Source organism: Erinaceus europaeus, chromosome X, assembly GCF_950295315.1.
Source record: "Erinaceus europaeus chromosome X, mEriEur2.1, whole genome shotgun sequence".
Lineage (NCBI taxonomy): Eukaryota > Metazoa > Chordata > Mammalia > Eulipotyphla > Erinaceidae > Erinaceus > Erinaceus europaeus.
Genome location: NC_080185.1, coordinates 23,296,774 through 23,316,972, shown reverse-complemented (window position 1 = coordinate 23,316,972; position 20,199 = coordinate 23,296,774). Strand labels below are relative to the sequence as shown.

Sequence of the window (20,199 nt, the reverse complement as noted above, 5' to 3'; positions counted from 1 at the left end):
ATTTCACCTTTTTCACTCCATCTTGGATGTGAAGTGAAATCATATTAAGTGAGATAAGTCAGAAAGAGAAGGATGAATATGGGATGATCTCACTCACTGGCAGAAGTTGAAAAACAAGATCAGAAGGGGAAACATTAAGCAGAACTTGGACTGGGTTTGGTGTATTGCACCAAAGGAAAAGACACTGGAGTGGGGGGAAGGGTTCAGGTCCTGGAACATGATGGCAGAGGAGGACCTAGTGGGGGTTTTATAGTTATTTGGAAAACTGGGAAATGTCATGCATGTACAAACTATTGTGTTTTGCTGTCAACTGTAAACCATTAATCCCCCAATAAAGAAAAGAAAAAGATAGAGAGAGAGAGAGAACACAGCTCAGCTCTTGCTTATAATGGTACTAGAGATTGAACCTGGGACCACAGAGCCTCGGGCATGAAAGTCTTTTTCAGAACCATTATGCTATTTCTCCAGCCTCTCACTTAGTATTCTAAATAGTTCACTGCTCAATGATAGGCATTTTCGTTTTAATCCATTTTTCTAGGGTTTTCACTATCATCAAATAGCTTCACTAACAAACAGGCCTGATGACTGGAAGTAACATGTAGTCGTATGGCTATCAGATATTCAACACGTAACAGCTGAGTACTGCACACCGAAAGATTTTTTTTTTTTTTTTTTAAAAGGTGTCCTTTAGGGCCAGCAAAATGGCTCACTCGGATAGTGTGCTGCTTTGCCATATATGAAACCCTGGCTCATGCCTGGCCCCAACCACACTGAAGAAAGCTTTGGCACTGTAGTCTCCCTCACTCTCTTTGTCTATCCTAAAAAGAAAATAATGAAATAAAAGGTATCATTTAATAGTGTCAACCAGCATTTCTCACAAACTAGTTATTACCAATCTGCTGTTTACAGCTTCCCAAACATGTCAATTATTTCAAGATGTGTAATTCTTAGAGCACAGTCTGCACTGATTCAGTACTTGAAACCTGCTGCTACATGTAGCACTCTCAGACTTTTCAGGCTGACAAATTCATTCAACAACCATTTATGGGTTTGGGGAGAATACATAATGGTTATGCAGACAATTTCCATGCTTGAGGCTCAGAGCTCCCAGATTCTATTCCCAGCACCACCATAAGACAGAGTTGAGCAGTGGTGTGTGTGTGTGTGTGTGTGTGTGTGTGTGTGTGTGTGTGTGTGTGTGTGTGTGTGTGTGTGTGTGTGTGTGTGTGTGTCTTTTTCTCTGAGAGTGGCAAGAGATAAGGTTGCAGAATCAGGGAGTTAGGACCAGACAGTAATGCAATAGGTCTTCACACTTGAGTTCCCTGAGGTCCCAGGTTGGACTCCAGCACCAACATTTGCCAGAGTTGAGCAGTGCTGTGGTCTTGCATGTGAGAGAGACAGAGACACTGAGAAAGGTAAGCAGGAAGCAGATGGTGAAAGATCTTATAAGCAAAGTTTGAGGACTCATGACCAATGGGGGTGGGTCGGGGGGTGGGTACAGTACTTCCCCAAATATGGTACTCAGTCAGTAGCAGCAATAACCCTGCTTCACTTGAGAACCTGGTAGAAATGCAAATTCCGGGGACCCACCCTTGGCCTACCAAATCCAATTCTGGGATTGAGATTCAGTCATCATCTGTTTCAGTAAGTCCTCCAGATGATGCAGGTAGACGGACAGATCCTCCACTTGGAGAACCACTGCAGTCAATGGAAGCCTCTGAGGATTAAAAGCAGGGCACTCAAGTCACTTGTCATTGGCTAACAAAGCACAGCACCTGACTCTGGACTTACAAGTATTGGATGTGGTATGGAAAGATGATGAGGGCCTAGACTCAGGCCGTAGGAATGGAGAGGAGGCATGCTTTATAAGTGGCCCGAGTTCAATTAGGTGACTAGGACATACACATAGCAAAGGTATGACTGAAAGCTTTGATAAAAGAAGGCTATATAGGGCTGGGGAAAATATTTTAGCGTCCATGTCTAGTGTGCTTCTTTCGTCATATGCATAAGTTACGTTTAAACCCAACACCCACTGCATTGGGGGAAGCTTCGGTGCTGTGGTGTCTTTCTCTCTATCTAAAAAAGTCTAGTCAACAATTTGTTTGGCTTTATGTGCTAACTCTTTTTTTTTCAGTCACCAGGTTCCAGATGCTACCATGATGCCAACCAGACTCCCCTGGCGGAAGACCTCACCAATGTGTCCTGGAGCCCCACTTCCCCAGAACCCCGCCCCACTAGGGAAAGAAAGAGAAAGGCTGGGAGTATGGATCGACCTGTCAATGTCCATGTTCAGCCGGGAAGCAATTACAGAAGCCAGACCTTCAACCTTCTGCATCCCCATAATGCCCCTGGGTCCATACTCCCAGAGGGATAAAGAATAGTAAAGCTATCAGGGGAGGGGATGGAATACGGAGTTTTGGTGTGGGAACTGTGTGGAGTTGTATTCCTCTTATCCTATGGTTTTGTCAGTGTTAACTTCTTATAAATAATTTTTTTTAAAAAGTCAATCCAGGAGACTGGGCGGTAGCGCAGTGGGTTAAGTACACACTGTGCAAAGTGCAAGGACCTGCATTAGGAGTCCAGTGAGCCCCCGGCTTCCCACCTGAAGGGGGGTCACTTCACAAGCACCACAGAAAGCAGCATACACACTCCATGTATGGTGGAGTGATATTCTCTCTCTCTATCTCTGATCATAATCTCTTTCTACTGAAGTTGAAAGGAAAAGATAAAAGTCTGCTAGGAGGGGGCAGGCAGTGGCACATTTGGTTGACCAGATATGTTACAATGCTGAAGGATCCAGGTTCAAGCCCCTGGTCCCCACCTACAGTGGGAAAGCTTAGCAAGTGGTGAAGTAGTACTGCAGGTCTGTCTGTCTGTCAGTCAGTTTCCCTCTCTCTCTCCCTCTTCCTCTCCTCAATTTCTACTGTAGGTTGCTCTCATACTCTCGACCTCTCTCTCCTCACTTCCTTTCAGTTTCTGTATGACTCTATCCAATAATATAAGGAAGAAAGTAAGGCATGAAGGAAGGAAGGGAGCGAAATATTAAGAAAAAAAAAAAAGTCCACCAGGAGTAGTGGAATTGTACAGGCATTTTCCCCTGGTGGCAAAAAAAAAAAAAAAAAGTCTGTGTGCGACAGATATACTTTGATCTACAATTAACTGGAGAACAGGAGCTGGATGGTGGCACAGCTGGTTGAATTCACATTACAATGCACAAGGACCCGGATTCAAGCCCCTGGTCCTCACCTGCACAGGGAATACTTCACAAGTGGTGAAGCAGGGCTGCGGGTGTCTCTCTGTCTCTCCCTATCTCCCCTTTCCCTCTCAATTTCTGGATGTCTCCGATAACAAATAAAGATAAAAGAAAGAAGGAAAGAAAGAAAGGAAGGAGGAAAGAAAGAAAGAAAGAAAGAAAGAAAGAAAGAAAGAAAGAAAGAAAATAGAGGTGAAAACAGTATGACGTATATCAAGAACAATTTCTGGGGCCAGGAGATGGCTCAACCCAGGAGAACACACACACACTTCATTAAGTATGAGGACTGGGGTTGGAGCACACCTCCTCCATCAGCCACAACTTTGAGCACCTGTAAAGGATAAACTTCATGAACGAAGGAGCAGCGCTGTGGTGCCTCTCCTCTATCCCACACAACCTCTACATAAAATAATAAAAGAGTGCACCAGGGACAGGCACAAAGCCCCAGGAAGGAAAACCTGGCAGGGTTAAAAAAAAAAAAAAAAAAAAAGGTCTATGTAATCTCATAAGAGGAAAGTTGTGCCTTTCACAATAAGTTAATAAATCAGCATTCATTACCAACATGGAAATCCTTTTTGTGTCCAGTTAGTGAGAATGAATCCCTGAGGCTGAGCATTTCTGTCTGCTGGAAAATTTTAATTTCAAATACTGAAAACATGGATGGGGGGGGAAGATATTGGTTCAGGTGATCTAACTAAGGTACTGTCAAGGTGAACCCTGCTAGTGATTTCTTTTTGTTTTTATTTCACCAAAGCTCACATACTCTGCTTAATTCAGGAAGAAGCTGATGAAAGAGTCAGATTTTGTACTATTCCCTCAACATCAAGAAAGTCAGGTGGAACTGTTATTTCTAATTTGGGAGTCAGGATTCAGATGAGGCAATCCTCAACTTCCTGATAGGAAGGTGGGGGGAGAGGTTTCATATCAACCTACCCAGCCAAATTGCCTAATAAGAACTCTAGAAATATCTGGAGGATTACTATTTCTACTAGAACTCTAGACACCTCTTGGTACTGAATGTTTTTAACTGATACTTGTTGGTCAGCTTATTTGACTTCCTTTGTCCAAAAATAGTTCCCAAAGAAAAATCACAGTATTCTATGATTTTTGAGCTCTACAAAGGATCCTGGAGGAGACAAAAAAGTCAAACTGTAGAAGAGATGGAGGGCCTCACAGAGTAAATCAGTTCATTTATGTATTGTAGGCCAAGATTCTCCAACACGTAGCCAGCTAGCCAAAGAAGATACAGGGCAACACTGACAACCTGCTGTTTTGTTAACTTTTAGACAGACTTAAAAAAAAAAAAAAAAACCCTTTGATTTTTCTGGGGCCAGAAAAATAGCTCATTTGGTTAGTGTGCTGCTCTGCCATGGGTGCGATGACCCAGGTTCGAGCCTGGCCCCCACTGCACTGAAGGGAGTTTCTGTGCTGTGGTCTTATTCACTCTCTCCCTCTCCATCTTTAATTTTTAAAATTGTCTTTATTTATTAGATAGAGATAGGTAGAAATCAAGAGGGAAGGGGGTGACAGAGAGGGAAAGAGACAGAGAGACACCTGCAGCCCTGCTTCACCACTTGTGAAGCTTTCCCCCTGCAGGTGGGGACCAGAGGATGGAACCTGGGTCCTTGAAAATTGTAACATGTGCACTCAACCAGGTGCACCACCACCCAGCCCCTACCTCTATCTTTAAAGACACAAATTAGATTCTTCTATTTTATTTTTTAATTTTTTTAAATTATCTTTATTTATTAATTGGATAGAGACTGCCAGAAATTGAGAGGGAAGGGGGTGATAGAGAGGGGAAGAGACAGAGAGACACCTGCATCCCTGCTTCACCACTTGTGAAGCTTTCCCCCTAACAGGTGGGGACCAGGGACTCGACAAACCTGGGTCCTTGCACACTGTATCATGTGCGTTCAACCAGGTGCACCACCACCCGGTCCCAGATTCTTCTATTTTCTATCTTCAAGCTTTTTAAGAACAGCATAGGAAAAGTAATGTTAGTCTTTGGTGAGTTTTAACTAGTATTCCAGAGGAAGGATATCTAGATGAGTCTGCTGGGACCCTTAAGGCAATTGTTTCCTTTGCTTATCCTTTATCAATGCACTATCTCTAGGGAGTTGTCCTGGCTTAAGTGTCCTGTACAAAAATCTAAAAAAACACAAACTAGTCAGAGATATTAAACAGATTTAGATAAGAGAGTGATTTATTCTCTACTTTGTTAGATGGGAATACAAACTTATATAGTCTTTGTAGAGCATAATTTAGTAATGTTTGCTCAGTCTTAAAAACCATGTTCCAATCCTCAGAATCAGGAGGCAGCCCACCAGGTAAGGCATGTGTTTTGCCCTGAGGGAACCTGGGATCCAGACCCCCACACCAAGACACAGAAGAAGGAAGCTCTGGTGCTGTGGTGTCTCTTCCACCCTAGTCCCACCCCTTGAAATAAAAAGGATGGGGAAAAAAATTAAAGGTGCTTTTTGGGATTATAAGAGAATGGGGTGGCTTTTAATTTAGTTTTTGGATTGCATGTTTTCAAAAACTGGAGTATACCGTAAAAGTTCCATGAGAAAAAAAAAGGAAATAAAATTGGGAGATAAAATCTGCATGAGTTGGAGAGAAACAAGCATTATTCTTCTCAGCTACTGGCCTTTTGCCTATCTTAGCCTTTAAAAGGGCAACTTCATATGTCCACCACACGTAATTGCATGTTACATGTAAAGGGACTGTATCAGAAGTTCCTGCTGAGATTTGAAGCTTTTCACATTTCCAAATGTTATTTGAAAAGTGCTTAAGTAAATGTCTGTATTTTGAAAGCTCTACAAATGCTTTGGAAACTAGTTTAAGTCCTGTGCTTGGGAATGTACATGTGAAAACTTGAAAGGCACATTTGGCCCCACTTCCTGGTTGCCAAGCTTCCCACCGCCTTATACCAAATATATGTACCATCTAAAAACCTGATCTCTGCTACCTGTTCAATAAACTGTATTCGTCAAGAAGAAAATATTAATTCTTATGTGTGCCCTGTCTGGGGGGAGGAGTATTTCCCCCCTTCTGTCTGGAATTTGCATTATGAACGCAATACATTCCAAACAGAACAGAGAGAACTGCTTTTCAGGGGAGAGTCAAAGGACTCTTCCCCCCCCCCCCCACGTTTCCTCTGCATTTTCCTCAAAACTCCGGGCTGTTTTCGTTTAACATTTGAACTCTCGCTTCCCCGACGTGAGGTCTTCCCGATTTGGAAGGGGGAAATTGTCAGCGGTTTCCAGAGGACAAATGTCAGTCCCTTTACCCCGAAGGGGAAGCCAAGGTACATTGATTAGGGCTGGAGGGCAAGGGAGGGAACAGGAACAGCTCGTCCCAAGACTGGAACTTCCACCTGATTGGGTCCCCAGCCTCCATGCCCGGGTTCCCAACACCGGCCGGCTCCGTGCGAAACCGGTCATGTGAGCCTGTTTACAGCCAAGCAGCTGGTTCAACCATTAGGGTCGGTGGAGGTCCGGGAAGGGGGAAGGCCACAGGCCACGTCCCTACTCCTCCAGCGTGATTCCAGCCAGGAGGTTTCTCTTCTCTTCTCTTCTCTTCTCTTCTCTTCTCTTCTCTTCTCTTCTCTTCCTCTCCTCTCTCTCTCTCCTCTCTCTCTCTTCTCTCTCTCTCTTCTCCCTCTCCCTCTCCCTCTCCCTCCCTCCCTCCTCGCCTCTCCACCCAGCTTTCATCTACCTCCAGCTTTCCCGGGACGCCTAGCTCCCGCCTTGCTTACTTCCTTCCAGTTGTTCACTTGCGGGGTTGGGGGCGGGGGGGGGGGGGCTGTGCTGGAGGAAGGGCGAGGACGCTGTCACCTCGAACGCCAAGTCCATCTCCCTCCCCCAGCCCTCGGCAACATCCGCTGAAGAGTTATCCCAGGAGTCGCATCCCCGAGGCAATTCAACTCTGCTGGGCGGGAGCCCGGAGGATCCCCCGACTCGGCTGCCTCCGCCCCAGCACCAACGCGCGCCAGCTGGGCCGGCCGGAGCCCGGGGACGCGCTCGGGGGCTGGCGAGGCAACTGACAGCCCGGGTTGGGGCGGACCGGGCTCCAGCCGCCTGCTCTCGCCTCCCCCCAGCAGCCCGGCACGGCGGAGCCCTGGCTGTCAGTCCCGCAGCCGGGCTTGGGGCAGGGGACGGCGCGTCCTCTCCACCGGGGACTCTCGGCCGCGGAACTTCCACGGTCCCTCGAAGTCAGAGGAAGTGGGTGACGGGACGGTGGGGGACTCTCACCTCGGCAACACCAGCTCCGCGGAAAGCAGCCGCAACTGCTCCTCGGGTCCTTTGTCAGCGGCTCCAAGCTGCACTGCCTGCTGGGATACCGGAGGACTCAAATGCCACCTCTCTCCGCCCTCGAGGATGAGCTGCGGGAGGGGGGCGCGGGCGGAGAGGCGGGGTCGAGGGCGGGACCTCCAGTCGTCGGGCGGGGCTTATACACTGCCACCTGGTCTATGGGGTGGCTTCTTTCTCTGGGCTCTAAACTTGGTCTTGGTCTTTCTAGACACTGATCCGCTCCTCTTCTCCTACCCCACCCCCCATCTTGAGGGGACTGGAGGGTGTTACAAAGGGCCATCTCTGCACTTGTTTAGCAGTCACCCCAACTCCATCCTGTTCACTCTCCTCCATCCCATACACACCCAGTGAGTGTCCTTTGCTAGTTGACTGTACAGTCTACAGAACTAAAGAGGCACTGTGATGTTTTGCATTCCAGGAACCTCCTGCTCGGATTCTCTCCATTTTTGCCTTTGTTTAAGCAGTGACCCAAAGTGTAGCCATTGACAGGCCTGAGATGCATGCAGAACTGTGAGAAGATTCTGCTTGAAATGATTCACTGTTTCAGCAGTACCTAGCCCCTCTTCTTGGAACTCCTGTGTGTTCCTTTTCTGGGGCGTCCAATCCATGAATCCCACAGTCTGCTCATGCCTGGAAGACACTGAGCCCTGGGACCACTCAACCAGTTCTTGCTGTCCAAAAGATTCCTGTTGAAAAGAAAATCACACTGTCAGTTCCTTGGAGTATCTTTTAAGAAAGAATGTTAAAGATTAAATATTATTTTTGATGTTTTGTTTGTTTGTTAGATAGAAACCAACAGAAATTGAGGGGGAGGGGAAAAATACATGGGGAGAGACCTGCAGCACGGCTTCACTGCTTCACTGTTTCTGAAGCTTCCCCCTTGCAGGTGAGGTCCGAGGGCTTGAACCCTGATCCTTGCACACACCAACATGTGCACTCAGTTGTGCCACTGCTTAGCTCCTTAAGTTTTGTTTTCTTCAGATTATTTATCAAAAATATTTATCCAATACATAGAGAACGTGAACCAGAGCATTTATCTGACATATGCTGTGCCAGGGATTGCACTCAAGACTTTGGGCTGGCAAGTTCTGCACTCACTACCGAGCTCACCTCCCAGGCTACATTTTTAAATTTTCTAAATAATTTTTATTTATAAAAAGGAAACACTGGGGAGTCAGGCGGTGGCGCAGCGGGTTAAGCGCATGTGGCACAAATCGCAAGGACTGAGTAAGGATCCCAGTTCGAGCCCCTGGCTCCCCACCTGCAGGAGAGTCGCTTCACAATTGGTGAAGCAGACCTTCAGGTGTCTGTCTTTCTCTCTCCCTCTCTGTCTTCCCTTCCTCTTTCCATTTCTCTCTCTGTCCTATCCAACAACAAGGACATCAATAACCACAACAATGTTAAACAACAAGGGCAACAAAAGGGAAAATAAATAAATAAATAAATAAATACGAAACACTGATAAGAACCATAGGATAAGAGGGGTACAACTCCACACAATTCCCACCACCAGAACTCCGTATCCCATCCCATACCCTGATAGCTTTCCTATTCTTTATCCCTCTGGGAGTATGGAACCAAGGTCATTGTGGGGTACAGAAGGTGGAAGGTCTGGCTTCTGTAATTGCTTCCCTGCTGAACATGGGCATTGCCAGGTCAATCCATACTCCCAGCCCAGGCTACATTTTAATAATTATATTTTAAACCAGTTTAGTTGTCTTTCACCTCTTTATATATTTAACTCTACATCATATTCTCCAATGCCATTCATTTTGTTGCAAATGATAGATACAGCCTCATCCTTTTTGATTGCTGAGTAATGTGTGTGTGCGTGTGTGTGTGTGTGTGTGTGTGTGTGTGTGTGTGTAACATAGGCACTCAATTTTAAAAGGTCATTGACTACTGAATGAAAAAAGATTACATCTTTTTTAAATTTTTAATTATATTTATTTATTTATTCCCTTTTGTTGCCCTTGTTGTTTTATTATTGTAGTTATTATTGTTGTTGATGCCATTGTTGTTGGATAAGACAGAGAGAAATGGAGAGAGGAGGGGAAGATGGTGGGGGGGAAAGACAGACACCTGCAGACCTGCTTCACCGTCTGTGAAGCAACCCCCCTGTAGGTGGAGAGCCGGGGTCTCAAACCAGGATCCTCAGGCCAGTCCTTGTGCTTTGCGCCACCTGCGCTTAATGGCTGTGCTACCGCCTGACTCCCCAGATTACAGCTTAATGATGTTGAGTAAGAAAGAGTGAAGTGCAGCAGCAACAGGTGTCCTGTCCACTGTAGGGGGGCCAGTGGATTCTCTTCCTCCTCTCTGCTACCCAAGAAATAAACTGCAAGTAGATCTCCCTAGTTTCTGAGGCCTCACAGATTCCCTCAGTTGAAGATGTCCTTCTCTCTTTGGAATACCTACCTATTTTTCAAGGCACAGTGGGAATGTCAGTTTCTCCAGTTAACTTCCAGAACTGAAGCTAGGTGGTGGCACATCCAATAAACTGAACACATTAACAAGTGTGGGTGAGGACCCAGGTTCAAATGATGGGGTCCTACCTGTAGTGGGGAGAAGCTTCGCAAGTGGTGGAGCAGTGCTGCAGGTGTCTCTTTTTACCCTTATCTAGTCTCTGTTTCTCTATCAGGAAGAATAAAAGGCCACCGAAAGTGGTGAACTCATTAACCTCCCCTATACCTACCCCCATTCCAAAAAAAAAAAAAAAAGAAAGAGACATTGCTGTCCTGCTGTATCTCCTAGACACCAATCAAGGAGAGATGAGAGGCTGTGCCTTTGTCTTAAAGACTATACTTTAAACCATTAACCCCACAACCACAAATAAAATAAAACCAACAAATAAAGAAAAGCACATCTTATAGAGTCTTCCATGAGAGATATTAATTCCTGCTCCACCATCATAGAATTTTGGTGATTTTGTTTTGCAATTCTTCCTGGCTTAGGTAATCACGATATATATATATATATATATATATATATATATATATATATATATATATATATATATATATATATCTTTCTCTCCTACCTAAGAATTCCCCAAAACTGACCCATAGAGCATGGTCTTTCCTGTCTGATGCAGAGCAGCCATCAATACCACCAGTGGGATGAGATGCAATGAAGTGTCCCAGCTCCCCTGTGTCTGAAGCCCTATGTAGGCCCTGCAAAGATCCTGAGTAAGGCATCATTCCGCAGACCACCATCCCTTGTGGGTAGTGTTCTTCTTCCCTTCATTAGGACATCCCTTTCTTGATTCTGCCATGGGTAATTTTGCAAACAAAAACTGGTTAGGCAGCAGAGCATTGCAAAAGGACCAAAGGTTGTACTTCCCATGCAGGTCAGACTGGTTTGTAGTAGCAGTGGTTGGAAAAAGTATAACTGGTACAGTTCACATGGGAATCCAGTGGAGAACGAGTCCATGGTGTCATGGAAAACACCTGAGTTTCCAAAGGCAAACATACTTTCCTACCTCTGGACTCCTGTTTGTTTCAGTGGCATACCCAGTTAGACACACACATTATCATGGATGGACAAGGTCCAGCTGAGGTTCAAGCCTCTGCTCCCCATCGGAAAGGACAAAGCAGGTCTGTAAGTGTTGTTCTCTCTCCCTCTTTGTCTTCCTTTCCCCCTGTCAATTGCTATCTGTCCTATCAAATAGGGGGGGAAAAGGTGCCAGGAGTTCAATCCCGAGCACTGCATAAAATCAAGGAAGACAAAATAAATAGTGTGTGTGTGGGGGGGGGGGAAGATAGCATAATGGCTATGCCGAAGACTTTCATGCCTGAGGCTCTCAGGTCCCAGCTTTAATCCCCACCACCATCATAAGACAGAGCTGAGCAGTGCTCTGGTAAAAAAAAAATATACACACACACACACACACACACACACACACACACACAATATATCAAAGATGTGTAGTAGTGCCTGGCTCTCTCTTGTTCATTAAGAAAATAAATGAGGATGTGAGGGCGATCTGGCTGCGACATCTGTCACCCCATTGATCGCCAGGGTTGATTCGGCTGATCTGGCTGGCTAGGCAGGTGTCCCCTTCCTCCCTCACCGCTCCATGTGCGTCCCTCCCGAAGCTGCGCGCTCGGTCGAAGAGGACGGCCTTCCCCGAATAGAGACGGACCGGTCTTCGGTCGAGGGTATACGAGTAGCTGCGCTCCCCTGCTAGAACCTCCAAACAAGCTCTCAAGAAAATAAATGAAATAAGTAGAGAATGTTCCTTTATTAAAATTTTGTTTCAGGGGGCAAGGTGGTGTCACATCTGGCAAAGCACACATATTACAACACACAAGGACTCAGGTACAAGCACCCAGTCCTCACCTGCAGGGGGAAAGCTTCAAGAGTGGTGAAGCAGGTCTGCAGGTTTCTCTATTTCTCTCCCTTTCTATCCCCCCTTCCCTCTCCATTTATGACTGTCTCAGTCTAATAAATAAATAAAGATAATAAATATTTGGAAAAAATGTTTTAGTTAAGATCTTTCTACAATAATTCTAACGTGGAATTTTATTTATTTTTAAAAAGATACATTTATTGGGTTGGGGAGACAGCATAATGGCTATGGAAATGAATTTCAGGACTGAGTCTCTGAGCTCCCAAGTTCAACCCTCACTAGCACCATAAACCTGAGCTGATTGGTGCTCTGGTCTCTCTCGGCCTATCTCTCTCTCTCTCTCTCTCTCTCTCTCTCTCTGTATCTTTATTTCATTTAAACTAAATAAATAAGTACCTTAAATTTTTCATTTACTTACTAGAAAGAGAGAGAGAGAGAGAGATGCAAACATAACATCGTTCTTGCACATGTGATGCCAGGGGCTGAACTCAGGATCTCAAGCTCAAGAGTTAAACACTTTAGCCAATGTGCCACTACCACCCCCACCCCCAGTCACATGTGCAGACTTTTAAACACCACTGATCAAGCCTCTTACAACAGTGGGTGTCCAAAAATCCAACTCAATCCTGATATTACATCCAGGGAGTTGGCACAGTGAGTAATGCATTAGAGTTCCAAGCATGAGATCTGGAGTTTAATTGTCTACATCACATGTGTCAGGGTCGTGCCCTGGTTCTCTCTTTCTCTTTCTCTTTCCTCTTCTTTCTCATAAATATTTTTACTCTGGCGTGGAGAGAAAAAGAAATAGAGGGAGAGAGAGAAAGGGGGGTCTTTACATGAGGCAGAGAAAAAGAAAGAGGCAAATCAGAGCATCAGGTACTATTAGACATTTTTTTTATAAAAAGGAAACATTGACTAAACCATAAGATAAGAGGGGTACAGTGCCACACAGTTCCCACCACCAGAAGTCCGTATCCCCTCTACTCCCCTGAGAGCTTTCCTATTCTTTATCCCTCTGGGAGTATGGACCCAGGGTCATTATAGGGTTTGGAAGGTGGAAGGTCTGGCTTCTGTAATTGCTTCCTAGCTGAACATGGGCGTTGACTGGTCGATTCATACTCCCAGCCTGCCTCTCTCTTTCCCTAACTACTACACACTTTTTATATTATATGTTATATATATATATATATATATATATATATATATATATATATATTACCAGAGCACTGCTTACCTCTGGCTTATGGTGGTGCTGGAGACTAAAGCTGGTCTATGTGGATCCAGGGATCAAACCAGGAAACTTAGGCATGAAAACCCAATGTCCTACCCGTTGAGCTCTACTTCCTGAAGAGAACATCAGGCCCCATATGTTAAGGATTTAGTGCTGCAAACTACCCTCTCAGGAAGGATTTTGAATTCATTCATTTTGATATGTGAATAACTGGTAATAGCAGTGTCTTCCAGACTTGAATGCCCTGGTGCCCCTACTAATTGGACAGGCTTTTCTGTTGGCTTGAGACTGTGATTAACAATAATTCCTCCCATTTTATGGCATAGAGCCCCCAAACCCTTGGAATTTTCTTTCCTTTTCTTTCTTCCTGTTTTTCTTTCTTTCTTTTCTTTTAATTGCCCTCCAGGGTTATCTCTGGTTATATCCAGATTGTTACCTTTCCGCATGACTCTACCCCTCCCCCTCCTCACAATTTGCTGGAGCAACTCACAGAACTCGGGAAATCAGTGCACTCAATAGACTGCCAGTTCCTTTCTCCTCCTCCTCCTCCACCTCCTCCTTCTCCTCCTTATTCTTAAAAAAAATCATCTCCAGCAATATATATATATATATATATATATATATATATATATATATATATATATATATTTGCTGGTATGACATTTTCAGCTAGAGACAGAGACGGAGAGGGACCAAGTGGTGGTGCACCTGATTCAGCACCCACATTATAGTGGCAAGGACCAGGGTTCAAGCCCCTGGTTCCCACCTGAAGGGGGAAATCATGAGTAGTAAAGGAGGACTGCAGGTGTCTCTCTGTCTCTTTCCCTCTCTATCTCCCCCTTCCCTCTCAATTTTTCTTTGTCTCTATCTAATAATATAAATAAATAAAAATAATTTAAAAAGACACGGAGGAGAAGGATGAGAGATAGGGAGGGAAACAGAGAGGGATGGAGTTGGAGAGAAACCACAGCCCACAGTACCAAAACTTCTTCCACTGTGGTGGGGACTGGGTTCGAACCTGGTTCACATTTATGGCAAGGCAGCACACTATCATCGTACTATCCAGGTAAGCTATTTAGTCAGCCTGGGGCTCTCTTCTTTTCTGACCATATTTGTCTATTTTAATACTGGCATAAAAGGACCAGGTGGTAGAGCACACATGTTACCAATGTGCAAGGACCAGGGTTAAAGCCCTCAGTCCTCACCTGCATGGGAGAGGAAGCTTCACAAGGAGTGAAGCAGTGCTGCAGGTGTCTCCTTTTCTCTCCTTCTCTCTCTCTCTCTCTCTCTTTTTTTTTTTTAAGCATTGTGAAGGCCAATGGCAGGTGTTGATGCGATGTGATTTTTGCCCAGTGCTCTGAATGTCAAAGTGAAGAAATTCAATGAAGCACAATTAAACTGTAGGAGTTACTATAACTCTCTTAAGTTAGCCAAATGCCTCTCTGTCTCCATCTCTGTCTCTCCCTTACCTCTCAATTCTCTCTGTATCTATCTAATAAATTATATAGAGATAAATCAGAACTGGCATGGCTTTAAGTGTTTAATGGAATCCATCCCAATCAGTATAGAAATTTTTTTATATTTATTTTTCTTTTTTGTTGCCCTTGTTTTTTTTTCATTCTTGTTGTACTCATTACTGTTGCTGTTACTGATGTCATCGTTGTTGGATAGGACAGAGAGAACTGGAGAGAGGAGGGGAAGACAGAGAGGAGGAGAGAAATACAGACACCAGCAGACCTGCTTCACCTCCTGTGAAGCAACTCTCCTTCAGGTGGGGAGCCGGGGCTCCAACAGGGATCCTTCCACCAGCCCTTGCGTTTTACGCCACATGCGCTTAAGCCGCTGCGCTACCGCCCAACTCCCCAGTATAGAAATTTTATAAAGATGGTACAATGAGGCTCAAGATCATGCAGTGAGCATTTAAGTAGCCATCTTGGTTCCAGTTGGTTCCTTTCAGTTCTCACTTGCTATTTGTACCTTAAAGAAGTTCTAGGGGGGAGCAGGCATCTGGTTAAGCACACACATTACAGTGTTCTAGGACCCGAGTTCAAGCCCCATCTGCAGGGAGAAAGCTTCTTGGGTGATAAAACAGGGCTACAGGTGTCTCTCTGTCTCTTTTCCTCTCTCTATCTTCCCCTCCCCTCTCAAATTTCTATCTTTCTCTCTCTTTCCATCTCTCTCTCTCTCTCTCTCTCTCTCTCTCTCTCTCTATATATATATATATATATATATATATATATATATATATATATATTAAGAAAAAGGAGTGCTCATTTTTGTGTTCAATAAATTCTTCTGGTCTTGAATTGATATGGCAGTGGATGGAGATGGACACTACCTTCTGGCTTATCTAACTTGCCTCCTACTGACTTAGTCTCCAGCTCCTCGTTCCTCTCCAGAGATGAGAGAAGGTGGTGGTGGTGGTGGTGGTGGTGGTGGTGGTGGTGGTGGTAAGACTAAACTATCCAATCAAGTGTTTGATTCCCCTGGCACCCAGTTGCCATATCTAGGGACTTTCCTATAGTAACTACATTAACATAAACTCAAATGTAATTCTAGGGCTTGCTGTGGCTACCAGGATGCCCTATTTCACTTAAGAAAATTCCAAGGGTGAGGGGCTGATGGCACATGGGGTTGAACACACCTGTTACCATGTGCTAGGGCACTGATTCAAGACTCCCACTTCCCACCTGCAAGGGTGAAGCTTCAGAAGCAGTGAAGCAGGTCTGCATGTATCTTTCTCTCTGTCCCCACCCATCTCAATCTCTTTCTGTCTTATCTAATAAAAATAGAAAAGAAAAAAAAATATCACAGGCACTGAGACACAGCAATAACCCCAGTGGCAATTAAAAATAGAAAAGAAAACTTCAAGGGTTTGGGGGGGGCTCTCTTCCATAAGCTGGAAGGAATACCATATAACTATAGTTCTGAATCACAATCTCACACCAACAGAAAAACATGTCCAACAGGACAATTAATAATGACATCAGGGCATTCTTGTCCTCAGGCAAGTCTAGGAGACACTGCTATTACCAGTTATTCACTATCAGAATGAATGGGTTCAGAATTCTTCCTGGGAAAGGCTTTTAGATAAGGAGAAATCAAAACTGGAGAAAAAAAGAAAGAAAAGAGAAAGTGAAATCAAAGGAAGCACTAGCAAGTCGAACAAATCTCAATCTCTCTCTCTCTCTCTCTTGCTTCCAGGTTTATTGCTGGGGCTTGGTGTCTGCACCATGAATTCACTGCTCCTGGGTGCTTTTCCCCCTTTTGTTGCCCTTGTTGTTTTATTGTTTTGTGGTTATTATTATTGTTGTTATTGATTTCGCTGTTGTTGAATAGGACAGAGAGAGATGGAGAGAGTAGGGGAAGACAGAGAGGGGGAAAGAAAGATAGACACTTGTAGACTTGCTTCACTACTTGTAAAGTGACCCCCCTCCCCCACAGGTGGGGAGCTGGGAGCTCAAACCGGTATCCCTGTTCCAGTCCTTTTGCTTTGAGCCATGTGTGCTTAACCCGCCCTGTTACTGCCCAACCCCTGCAGGTCTAACAAATCTCTATCACAATGGTGACTCGGAAGATGGCATAGCAGGTAGAGCAAAGGACTTGCATGCATGAGGTCTCAAGTTCAATTCTTAGCACTGTATATGCCAGAGTGGCACTCTTGTTCTCCCTTTCATAAATAAACAAATTCTTTTATAACATTGATCCTGCACCATTTTGAACCAGAGCTGAAAAGTGCTCTGGTCTCTTTCTGTCTCTCTCTCTCTCATTAAAATAATTTTTTTTAAAAAATGCCATCCTTATTAAACTGTCTCTTTGGTATGGTTGGGAAGGTAGGGGGCAACAATCTTTGGTGGCTGGTGTGGTGTACAATGATATTCTTTAGCCCCAAAATCTAATAATCTACTATTACTTGTAATCAAAATAAAATAAAATAAAGGAAATGTCATACTTAAAACAGACGCCTGCGATTAGGCCCTTAAGATGGCCACAGATATACAGTTATAAGGTAGTCACAATAAACTGTATTATATAGCCAGAGTGTGTAGCAAGCTATACTACCTAAGTTTCTGTAATTGAAATTGTACCCCCTGGGCTGGGAGGGAGATTACATGATGGTTATGCAATGAGATTCTTGTGCCTGAGGCTCTGAGGTCCCAGGTTCAATCCCCTACCCGACCATAAGAAAGAAATTGCATCCCAATATCCTCTGAAGAACAGGACTACCTCACTTGGTGACTTGATATTGAATTGTTTTTATTTTCTTTTTCACAAGAGCACTGTTCAGTTCTAATTTATGATGGTGCCAGGGATTGAACCCAGGACCTGCAAGCCCTAGGGATGAAAGTCTATTGCAGGGTTGGTAACATAGCTCACTTGAATACTACACTTACTTTGTCATGGGCATGACTCAGGTTCCAGCCCAGTACCTCTATTGCTTCAGTGATATGATATTCTTCTCTCAGACTTTGGTTTTCTTATTTTTCTATGTGAGAAAGTTGGCCTGGAGCAGTGAAGACCCAGTGATGAGCAAAAAGAAAGAAAAGAAAATAGTTTGTTGTATAAATAACTGTGCTATTTCTCTGGTCCCTGATAATGAGTTGGGACAGCCTCACACCCACCCTTGTACCTTCTTGTGCTGTGACATCAGAAGGGTTAGACTGGGAGTCGGGCGGTAGCGCAGTGGGTTAAGCACAGGTGGCACAAAATGCAAGGACTGACATAAGGATCTCAGTTTGAGCCCCTGGCTCCCCACCTGCAAGAGGCAGGTCGCTTCACAAGCGATGAAAGCGGGTCTGCAGGTATCTGTCTTTCTCTCTCCCTCTCTGTCTTCCACTCCTCCATTTCTCTCTGTCCTATCCAACAACATAAATAATAACTACAACAATAAAACAAGGGCAACAAAAGAGAATAAATAAATATTTTTTAAAAAAGGGTTAGACTGATTCGACTTCCGGAGGCGGAGCTACGAGCAGCAGATCGCTTTCTCTCCTCTCCTCTCCTCTCCTGGATCAACTAGGAATACCAAAGGAGACCACCCGGACCGAAACAAGACAGGACTAGAATGACCACAGAAACCCAGTAAATCACCCGTGAGTACAAACACGCATGGCTGGTGACAGAGAGGAGAGAGGGGCCTAAGGAGAGATTAAGTGACTGCTAACAGTTCGACAGTTTGTCAGTGGAGACACCACCTTCAGTCTGCTCCACCAACAAGGGGACAGCTGAAGGGAGGAAAGGACTCCCCAGAGACTCACCAAGTGCAACTCTGAGTCTCCATTGCTACTACCCTCAGAATCTGGAGCAGCAACAGGGAGGGACACCAGGGTACAGAGATCTAACCGGGAAACTCAGAAGACCTATAACTCGGTGGCATAGTTGAAGGGCTGTGAAAGTCTCTTTGCATAACCACTGGATTAGCTCTGCCACACCCTGCTTTATCTCTTGGTCAGGAGTCATTGATTAAGCCAAGAAGCCTATTGATAGTTTAAAATCCCTCAGGCTACCATAGCCTACAGGGGGAAAAAAAAAAGGCTTTTACACCACTGAACTCCAACTCAAGGATTGAAAAAACTGTTAACTTATATAAAATGGTTAAAACAACAAGAAAAAATAATGGAGACTCGAACCAGGACAAGAGTCCAGCTAAAAGTCCTCTAGAGGGCGAAGCACAAAACAACGAGTTCAACATGCAAACATTAGCTAAGGAAATAATAACAGGAGTGAGTAAAGAATTTGAAAAAATTGTAATCAGAACTGCAGGAACAACAAATGAGAATATGGAAGAAAATTCTAATAATCTCATGGTTATTAGAGAGCTGAAAGCTGAAATTGCTGAGCTAAGAAGGCAACTAGCTGAACAAGCTAAAACAGTATCAGAGAAGGGCAACAAAATAGATGAACTCCAGAAAGCAGTAGAGGGCAGAGAGAATAGAATCAATGAGGCTGAAGACAGAATTAGCAAGATTGAGGATGAATTAGAGACAACTAAAAAAAAAGTAAGAGATCTCAAAAAGAGATTAAGAGATGCTGAAAACAACAACAGAGTCCTATGGGATGACTTCAAAAGAAACAATATATGCATTATTGGCTTACCAGAGGAAGAAAGAGAAGGGGAGGAAGAAAGCGTTCTCCAGGCCATAATAGCTGAAAATTTCTCTAGTCTAGACAACACCAAAGACATAAAGATTCAAGAAGCCCAGAGGGTCCCAAACAGAATTAACACAGACCTAAAGACACCAAGACATGTCATACTTAGATTGGAAAGGAATAAGGATAAAGAAAGGATCCTCAAGGCTGCAAGAGAAAAACAAAGAGTCACCTACAAAGGAAAACCCATAAGATTAGCAGCAGACTTCTCCATACAAACACTACAGGCCAGAAGAGAATGGCAAGATATCTATCGAGTGCTCAATGAGAAAGGCTTTCAGCCAAGAATACTATATCCTGCTAGATTGACATTCAGACTAGATGGAAGCATCAAAACCTTCTCAGACAAGCAACAGTTGAAGGAAGCAACCATCACCAAGCCTGCCTTGAAAGAAGTTCTGAAAGGTTTCCTATAAACAACCAGACCACCACAAATAGAACATATATCAAAACACTCTAAAACTCTACAAGAATGGCGTTAAAATATCTTCAATCTTTGATATCAATAAATGTGAATGGCCTGAATTCACCTATTAAAAGACACAGAGTAGGAAGATGGATCAGAAAACACAACCCAACAATATGTTGTCTACAGGAAACTCACCTAACGCAACAAGACAAACACAGACTTAAAGTGAAAGGATGGAAAACTATCATTCAAGCCAATGGCTCACAAAAAAGGGCAGGAACAGCTATTCTCATATCTGACATGATAGACTTTAAAATAGATAAGATTAAAAAAGATAGGAATGGACACTACTTAATGCTCAGAGGATCAGTCAATCAAGAGGACTTAACAATTATTAATATCTATGCACCCAATGAGAAGCCATCTAAATACATCAAACTTCTACTGAAAGAGCTACAGCAATATATTAACAGTAACACAATCATAGTAGGG

The 20,199-nt window shown here is 44.1% G+C and overlaps 1 protein-coding gene across 10 annotated transcripts in view; it reads right to left on the bottom strand.

The window, feature by feature from the left end:
* Window positions 1-7,663, bottom strand: part of MOSPD1 (motile sperm domain containing 1) — a 32,401-nt gene extending 24,738 nt beyond the window's left edge. For 2 of the 10 annotated variants that reach the window (XM_060182718.1, XM_060182714.1), the window contains exons 1-2: window positions 7,510-7,640; window positions 1,602-1,717 (exon numbers count right to left, since the gene is read on the bottom strand). The gene's annotated coding sequence lies outside the window, so the exon portion shown is untranslated. Of the gene's footprint in view, window positions 1-1,590; window positions 1,718-5,139; window positions 5,404-7,509 lie in introns of those variants that run through there. The other 8 variants (XM_060182716.1, XM_016185510.2, XM_060182715.1 and 5 more) reach the window with 7 other exon arrangements.
* Window positions 7,664-20,199: the final 12,536 nt, after the last annotated feature.